Genomic DNA, 9690 nt, shown 5'->3' on the forward strand with positions numbered 1-9690 from the left:
GATGTATTGTGGGAAATGGGATGGGAGGAAGGATATTAAAAGGTGGGTTAAGTGTGTGTGAAGATGGGATTAAGATTTTAGGTGTAACATTTTATAAAAAGGATGGGACAAGAAAGAATTGGGAAGAGAAGATTGAAAAAGCTAAAAATAAATTGAACAGGTGGAAATGTAGGTATTTAAGTGTATCCGGGAAGGTGATGGTAATTAAAGCAGATATGTTGCCTAGTTTGATATATCTTGCAAATGTATACCCAATTCCAGTACGGTGCAAAATTAAACTAGGTATGAAAGGGTGAAAAGGGAACTAATGTATGGAAGGGTGGAGGAAGGGGGGAGAGGGGTAATATGTTTACCTTTGAAAATTGATTGTTTCTTTGTTTTGAATTTATGTGGGAATGTTTTGAAATGGGTGGAACATAAATGTTATTTTTCTGAGGCTGTGGATGGGGTCTTTGAGAAAGATTGTACCATGGGACAACACATTACCAAGTGCACAGGAGAAACCTAAAGAATATGAGCATGCAATGTCATTCTTAAAGGTACACAGTAAGGTATTTGAAAAAGATGTGCTGTTAAACCATATAAATATGTATTGTTTGATTAGGGAAGGGATGGGAGTTAAAGTGGAGGTAACATTGAGGTTTGTGGAATGGGGGAAAATACAGCCAAAGTGGATGGGAAATGAAGAGAAAGATTTGGTTTGGTTGAGTGCTTTGAACAGGTTACCTGTAAGGGAGGTGTTACATAGGCACGGGTGTGCTAGGACAGCAGAATGTCCATGGCATAAGTGCAAGAAACCTGAAACAGTCTTACATGTATTTTGGGAATGCGTCTTCGCGCAGAAATTTTGGGTTAAATGTTTTGATGTGTTGGAAAGGTTTATTCCAATAAATAACATTGAATGGAATAGCATATTATATGGTGTAGGTCTTGAGACATTACCGGCTGATTCCTTTGTTATAGTTTGGGGTTTGATTTGTTTGGAAAAACATGTTTTATGGAAAAAAAGGAACATTACTGTTATTAAAGAAAATGATTGTACAACAGTGTTTGAGGCATATTTGGGGTGAGTTTGGAAAGTGAAAAATGAAATAAATTGATATGTATGGAGTTGAGAAATGTGAGAAAAAATGGAAGGATGAATTGCATGTATTGAAATTTTAAAGGATATTATTGAGATGTTATATGTATTGTAAATCATTTGGGAGAATAAAAACTACGCCAGCATGGATTTTAACCATACGACATTACATTCAAAAGAAGGGCACAATAAACTTATCAAGAGTATAGGTAACACAGGTTCGAGAACTACTCTGTAGGGGAGCCACACCACCTCTGATCCCACACCCCACCCAAACCAGAAAACACCAGAATAATAAGATTAAAAATATTTATTAACAAATACAAAAAAAATAAAATACAGTAATAACACCACTAGAGGGTGCTCTAAACTACTCAGTCCTTGGGGATACACCTAAGGCCTACCCTTACCGTCTGTGAGATTCAGGTGTTCTAAACATCACCGTGCAATACCCCAATTTAAATGGGCCTTAAAGCAGGGCCAAACTATGCCAATTTCCCAGCCCCAACACACGGCGTGGTCAGACCGACCCCTATACCCCCCAGCACTCATTGTACACAATGGCCTTTCCTAAAGCCCTAATCCTACAAGAAATAGTATATATATTTTAATCTAGGACAAACAGATCACAAAAGAGAAAATAAAAAAAGTTACATATCAGCACGTATGCAGGAGAAACACTCCAATAAAGACAAGATATAAGAATGGAAACTCACTAATAAAACCATCCAGTTTAAAACACAAGAGTCTATACAATACACATAAAACTTTACTTTTAAAACCAACAAGGAAGAATATAACCAAGTTGATGTATGGAGTCCACAGAGCAACAGGGACCACACACAAGGGCAATGCAGAAGGAGGAAGAGAAGAATATATTCAGCCACACGTCAGATAGCCTCGATGGAAGAAGGCAGCATGGAAGTTGTAATTCAGTTTGCATACAGGTGTTTCCACAGCTATTTATCCGGCCAGCAGACTAATAAAACACACAAAACAATTTCAAAACAGTGTGTATAATAACAACAAAACCTGCACCAATTCACACAATAAAAGCAAATATAAATAATCACACGTGAAAATTACAACCAAAAATCAAAGCTCAACACTGCAAAAAAAAAAAAAAAAAAAACACAACCCGCACCAGTTACTTGTGAAGAAAATCCTATAGTCAAATTAGTTTAGTTTTAGAAAAAAAAAACTCATACCAGGCACAAACAGCATTTACAACAAAACAAAAACTACTAGTAGCGATAGCGAGGGTAACCAGCTTGCAGCATCTGTTTCCCAGGTCACATTTAGTTCTCTGTACTCTCCCTGGTCGCTCTCTGCCTGCGGCTCTCTTGATTTCTGCTTTCTAATGCTGTCCCCGGCATTTTCTTCCCGGCTCTGCCTGGTTATAAATACAATTGTCAGTCAGGTTTCTCTCTCTGTCCAATTCCGTTCTCTCCGTTCGGTTCCACTCTCTTGTTTTCTTTTTTTTCTCCCTTCCCGTTTCTCTCTTTTCGATCCATTTCTCTCTCCGTCCCGTTTCTCTCTTTCGATTCCATTTCGTTTAAATTCTCAGTCTCCTTTTCAATTCTCTGTCTTCGTTTCAATTCTCAGTCTCTGTTTCAATTCTCTGTCCTCCCGTCTTATCTACCAGTCAATCTCTGCTGCATTGTATCCTGACTCGCTCACAATCCACGGGGATCAGCAGCAGCTGGCATTTTCTCATGCAGGAGGCAGACACAGTCAAGAGTGTTAACAACAGACACGTAGTAATCATCACTTTGGGGAACTGAATACAAACAATTTAATGTGCAAATATAAAAAGATAAAAAAATAAAAAGATTAACACCATTAAAAACACAGAATAATTTACAAAAACAAACACCCTGTAAAAATACAGTCATACAGGATACAGTGTGATATATTGTGTTTGCAGGAGTGTGGTATCTGTGGTTTGGAGGACTATAGTATTTATGAGGGGAGGTGGGGTTATGGGCCATCTGTGTGGTCCGGATCAAATGAAAATAAATCTGATGGGGTTGCAATTTTGATTAAAAACAAGGGGGTTATAATTAAAGACCATAGGGGTTATTGAAAAAGGTAGGGTGCTGGAGGTGGGGGATGGAGGGCAGCTGGACAAAAATTTTACAAGTGAAGAGTTAGATGAGGTGGTCAGGGGGTGAGGCTGTGGAGTTTTATTTAAAGTTTGGGGAGTTGGTAGCACCAGATCTGTTGGCCTTGTTTCGGGAGTGTGGGGAGGAGTGTGTGTGTGGGGGGGGGGTTTCCACCCTCATTTAGAGAGGGTATTATTACATTGATTTTTAAAAAGGGGGATAAGGCTGAGTTGAAAAATTGGCGGCCAATTTTGAACCAGGATTTTAAATTGTTCAGTAAATTGTTGGCTCGACGTATGAGGGATGTGTTGGGGGATGTTATCCACCGGGATCAAAATTGTGCCGTTCCAGGTAGGAAGATCACGGTCAGCCTGGTATTGATGAGAGATGTCATCTGTTACGCGAGAGACGGAGGAATTCGATTATGTGTACTAAATTTAGATCTTGAAAAGGCTTATGATCGGGACTCCCATCAGTTCATGTTTGGTGTTCTGCAGAAAATGGGTTTTGCAAAGAGGTTTTTAGACTGGGTGGGCCTGCTATATAAGGGTGTATATAGCAGGGTATTGGTAAATGGGTGTCTGTCAAATCCAGTTAGTGTGGAATGTGGCGTCCGTCAGGGCCGTCTGTTATCTCCGCTCCTGTTTATCTGTTGTATGGAGCAGCTGGCACAAGCTTTGAGAAGGGACCCAGTGTATAAAGGGTTAACTATTCCTGGGAGTGGGGGGCAGGAGGTTAAATGTGTCTTGTATATGGATGATGTCAATCTCCTCTGTCGGGAAGAGCTGTCCATTCAGAGGACATTGGAGAAAGCGGAGATTTTTTGTTGTGCGTCTGGGTCTAAACTGAACTAGGATAAATCAAAGGCAATGTCCTATGGGAAGTGGGATGGAAGGGGTAGTATAAAATTAAAAGTTAAGGAGGACTACATTAAGATTCTGGGGGTGAAATTTGATGCTAATGGCTCAGGGGGTAAGAACTGGGAGGAGGTGGAAAGCAGGTTCAATAAAAAGCTAGGGTTTTGGAGGCTGAGGAGGCTTACGATGGAGGGGAGGGTGATGGTGGTAAAGGGGGTAATATTGCCACTGTTGTTGTATGTGGCGGTCGTGTTCCCACCATCTAGGAATGTGGTGATGCTGCTAAACAGAGCGAGTGGGAGAGAGTGAGGAGGAGTGTGGTGGGGAAGGATAAATTAAAAGGGGGGGAAAAGGTTGCCAGATGTCCAGACGTTTTTAATGTCAAAGTTTTGTGCATTGCATTTTGCTATGTGTCTGAATGGTGTGTCAAAAGGGGGCTGCTTTGTGAGATTCTATATTAGTTCCTATTTGAGGAAGTTAAAGTTGATGTTCGTGCCTTTGTCTGCGCCAATAGCCTTTGATCTGCCCTATCATTATGCGTTATTTAAGAGATTTGTGGTGTCCCAGGGGCTGGAGGGATGTAAGGCTGAAATTGTGGCTAATGGTAAATCTCTGTTTAAATTTCTGCAGGATAATGGGGATATGTGTCCGGTTCATGGCCTTGCATTAGACGAGACACCAGAAGTGTGGCAGAACGCGAGCCATCCTGCCCTGATGAATGAGCATCAAGATCTGTCCTGGTTGGTAGCCCACAATGTATTGCCAGTTCGAGCGGTGATGCATGCACGTAATCTGGGGAGGTCATCCAGATGCCCGAGAGAGAAGTGTGGAGAGGAAGAAACGGTCGGTCACGTTCTCTGGGATTGTCTGGGTGTGGAGTGAGGCAGGCTCCGTCCTGGATTTGTTTATGGTGCTGTATGGGAGTCCGAAGAAAGACCAAGAGAAACTGAGCAAAGTGCAGTGGGACATGCTGTGGGTCCTAATACGCTGTCTGTGTGATGCAATTTGGAAGGCAAGGAACTGTTTGGTGGTGAAGGGCGTGAGCCTGCCTGCCCAGGCTGTTCTTCAAATGGGACTAAGTCAGATGGAGAACTATGTCCTAAAAGACGCTTTGCGACTTGGCTGACAAGAGGCGAAGAGAAGATGGAGGCTTGAGGAATGGAGACGTGGAGATCTGTGGGCTACTGGCGTGGGATGAGATCTTGCTGCTTGTTTATTAGGAGTAGGATAGGCAAATGGTTAGGGGCACATGTTATCCTGTAGAAAGGTTTTAGGAATGGAATTGTATGCATGATTATGTTTTGTATTTGTTGCATATATGGGAGAGATATAATGTGATATGTAATGTGTTTTTTTTTGTATAAGTCAATTGTATTGTGTTGGTTTTGTTCATGATTTTGTTGTATGTTATTATTATTATTATTATTTATTTCTTAGCAGACGCCCTTATCCAGGGCGACTTACAATCACAAGCAAGTAAGTGTGTTTCTATGTAACTATGTAAGTGTGTTTCTTTTGTGGTTATAGTTATTTGTATTGTAATGTGTGATGTTTAAGTGTGTTTTGTGAGTTATGTATATGTGTGTATTTTTTACATTAATAAAAAAAGAGAGAGAGACAGACAGACAGACAGGAGAGAGACAGAGAGAGCCAGCCTCTCCCTCTCCCTTTTTCTGGGTTGTATTTTTTCCCGCTCATTTTCTTCTTTTTTTTTATTTTTGTTTTTTTGTTTGTTCCAAATAAGGCAGGCCAGTATACCCAGAAGGGAGTAGGGAGGAGGAGGATGAGCGCAGCGGTAAAGCAGAAACGGAGCTGTTTAGTGGGGCAAGGAGCCCTCGCTTTCAAGGCGGCAGCAGCAAAGCGCCCCTTTGCCGGGACCGAACAGCACTTGCGTTTTGGGAAGAGTTCCCTGTTTTGTTTTGTTTTGCATTGTTTTGTTTGGCCTTGCCGCCGGGTAGAGGAGAAGGCCTTTGGGCCAGCTGGAAGGGCTGGGCCGCCAGTAAAGCCACACTCTGGCTTCTCTTCAGTTCGAATAAATCTTTCTAAGGACTAAGGCTCAGACGGTCTGTGAGGGGTTTGTTCGAGAGAAGAGGAGCAGACCTTTTTTATTTTTGACTTGCTTCTCTTCAGCTCGGCAACATTTTGGAAGACTAATGCTCAGTCTGGTTTTGGCTTGCCCAATCCAGGCCGAGGGTCTTCCAAGATTTTGTTGACTGTTGAGAGCAGTTTTTCTTTTTCAGGCGGTTCCAGTTTTTTCTTTTTCAGGCGGATCCAGGTTTTTCCAGATATTCCTGGAGTTCGAGAGAAGGCGGACCGACCATCCAGATGACCTTTGATGACCCTGATCGTGGTCGAGCCCTGACTATAGGGACCTGAAGGAGAGTTGGACCCTGGGGGACTCCTTCTGGTCGGGCTCCAACATAGCCAGAGCCAACGGAGTAGGTATCCTGTTTAAAAACCCATTTATTACCTCCCGCAGCAGCAGGGAGGTAGAACCTGGTAGAATCCTGAGTGTGGGTGTGACCGGGGCAGTGATTAATAAGTCCAAGAGCAAAGTCTATGTGTCTAAAAATTGGCAGGTAGATAGGGAACTGTCGGACATGTACCCTGTCAAAAAGGACAAAATCAAGATTCTGGGCCTCATTTTCGAGAACAATAGCTCGGGGGCCCAGAGCTGGACGGCGGCCATTAACCAGGTCCGTAAAAAGATTGGCGGATAGAGCACAAGATTCTTAACAATGATGGGTAGAGTATAAATAACCAAGTCTATACTGTTCCCCATCCTCTCTTATGTAGGAAAAATCTTTCCCCCAGACAGGACCACCAAAAAAGTGGTGGACCGCATTATCCACTGCTTTATCTGGGGCAGCAAGATGGAGAGAGTAAAGTGAGCCACCATGAGTAAAGCTGACAAGAAGGGAGGTAAAGGGGTCCCGGACATTGTGCAGCTCACCCGAGTGCAGGGGCTCACGCAAATTATCAAGAACATCCAGGCCCTGGACAGGAAGGTATGTTACATGAATCGTTTCTATTTTGCCACCTGTCTCAGGGCCTTGGGCCTCTGCACTATTGATAACACCGTGCCATACTCCTGGGACCCCCCCATTGTTTTATAGAACCTTAAGGGACACTATATATAAATTGGGCTTAGATAAAGCAAAATTGGCCTCCTGGGAATACAAGGCTGTAACTAAATATCTTGCCGGTTCCCAGAAAATTGAAAAAGTAGCTACTTTCTTCCTCACCCAAAGCCAAAAAATGTGGGAGAATGTGTCTCACAGCTGCCTCAGTAATGTCCAGAAGGATATAGCATGGAACACCGTCCACAGTTCACTCCCCACTCGAGCGTTCATGTTCAGGAGGGGACTAGCCCAAGTAGAAACATGCCCCTATGCAAAGTGCCGCAAGAGAGAAACACCAGCCCATATCTTCTGGGAGTGTGATGTGGCTGGAAGTGTCTGGCTCTCTGTCTCTATCTTCCTAAACAGGTTTGCTGACACGGCCAAGATGACCGCTGAGTCTGTGCTCTATGGGCCTGCGGGAGGAATCGCTACCAGCACAGCTAACGATAGGTTGCGGATGCAACCCCGGTTCCCTGAAAGAGAAAATAACCATCAAGGTATGGGATATTGCCATCAGGCAGTAGCGATTGGCTGAGCTTTTATAGCAAAGCTGCCGATAGGCCTCTGCGGGAGCTGCCACGTAAGCCCGCCCCCTTGGGAGCTTACTATACGCAGCGCGCAGAGACTCACTTCCTCTTTTGCTCTTCAGGCCGTGAAGGCTTCTGGAGCGACCACGCGGCTTGATGGTTATTTTCTCTTTCAGGGAACCGGGGTTGCATCCTCAACCTATCGTTCCCTTTCAAGTCGAAAATAACCATCAAGGTATGGGAACAGTGTACCCAAGCCGTCGCGAGGGAGGATTCTCGGCAGTAGGACAGACTTACGTCATAACGCAACTGCGTAGGCAGTACATCTACGCATATGCGGAGCTGCGCCTCAGCGTCTATGCTCACAATGACACCTGTCCTAAGGTGGAATAGTCACACCATATTGTCAACCACTCTACACGTCCACAACCTGAGGCGTCATAGAGTGTAACACAGATGCTCCAAATGACGGAGTAGAGGATTCCAGTACATTTAACCGGTAGAACCTCGTAAATGTATGCGGTGTAACCCAACTGGCTGCAGCGCAAATGTCAGACATCGGCACCCCTCTAAAGAGGGCCCAGGATGTTGCCATACCCCTAGTGGAATGTGCCTTCAACTGCCCTGGTGGCGGAAGGCCCATAGAATCATATGCTAACTGAATAGCATCCACTATCCAATGAGAAAGGTGTTGCTTAGACAACGGCTGACCCAAAGTCTTAGAACCATGGCATATGAACAGCTGTTCTGTTTGCCTCACAGTCCTTGTGCGGTCAACATAACACCTCAATGCCCGCACGGGGCAGAGCATGTGTAACCGCTCTTCCTCTGGGGAAGAAAAAGGAGGAGGATGGAACGCCATCAACTCAACTGGTTGGTTCATGTGAAACGGGGATATGACCTTGGGTAAAAAGGCCGGATTTGGAAGCATGGAGACCTTAGAACCGTCTCCTGCGAAACGAGTACATGATGAATGCAGCGAAAGTGCATGTAACTCGCCCACGCGTTTTGCTGATACCACTGATAGCAAAAACGCAGTCTTTATAGACACAAACTTCATCTCCACACTGTGGAGAGGCTCGAACGGTGCCTTGGTAAGGGCTTCTAGCACCACATCAAGGCTCCATGACGGTAAACTGGTCGACCTTGGAGGCCGCAAGCGTCTTGCGCCCTTTAGGAACTGAGATGCCAGAAAATGGCAACCAGGTGATAACCCGTCAATGCGTACATGGCAAGCCGAAATAGTGGCCAAATACACTTTAAGTGTAGAGGGAGACTTCCCCTCATCTAGCAGCTTCTGCAGAAACTGTAATATCACTGCCATAGGGCAGAAGACCGGGTCATGGCCCTCAGCCAGACACCAACTCTGAAACAATTGCCACTTATACGCATACTGCGACCGAGTAGAGGGCGCTCTCGCACTCTGAATGGTCGATATAACCGCCGTCGAAAGCCCTAAGGCTGACAGGCGCTCCCGTTCAGGGGCCAAGCCCATAACTGCATGAGTTTGGGGTTTGGGTGCCATAGCCCTCCTTGGGCTTGGGACAACAGGTCCGCTCGCAGAGGGAGCTCCCTCGGGCAACCATGCAACAACTGCACCAGACTCGGGAACCATATCCTCCGAGGCCACCGAGGAGCGATTAGTATCACTGTCGCTTGCTCTACCCTGACCTTCTCTAAGAAGGCGGGGAGCATCGGAATCGGTGGAAATGCATATAGGAGCCCTGGCGGCCATTCGTGAGCCAGTGCATCGACTCCTAGGGGGCTGTCGAGATCCTTCACTGAGAACCATAGGGGGCAGTGCGTGGTCTCTTGCGAAGCAAAGAGATCTACCTGGGCTGTGCCGAACCATTCCCAGATGCGCTCTACCACTTGAGGGTGGAGACGCCATTCGCCGGCAAGAGGGCCTCCTCTGGATAGGAGATCTGCTGCGTAATTGACTCTGCCCGGTAGGTGAACCGCACGCAGAGAGGTTAAACGCGGTTGTGCCCATAGCAA

Source organism: Acipenser ruthenus, chromosome 13 (genome assembly GCF_902713425.1).
Source record: "Acipenser ruthenus chromosome 13, fAciRut3.2 maternal haplotype, whole genome shotgun sequence".
Taxonomy (NCBI): Eukaryota; Metazoa; Chordata; class Actinopteri; order Acipenseriformes; family Acipenseridae; genus Acipenser; species Acipenser ruthenus.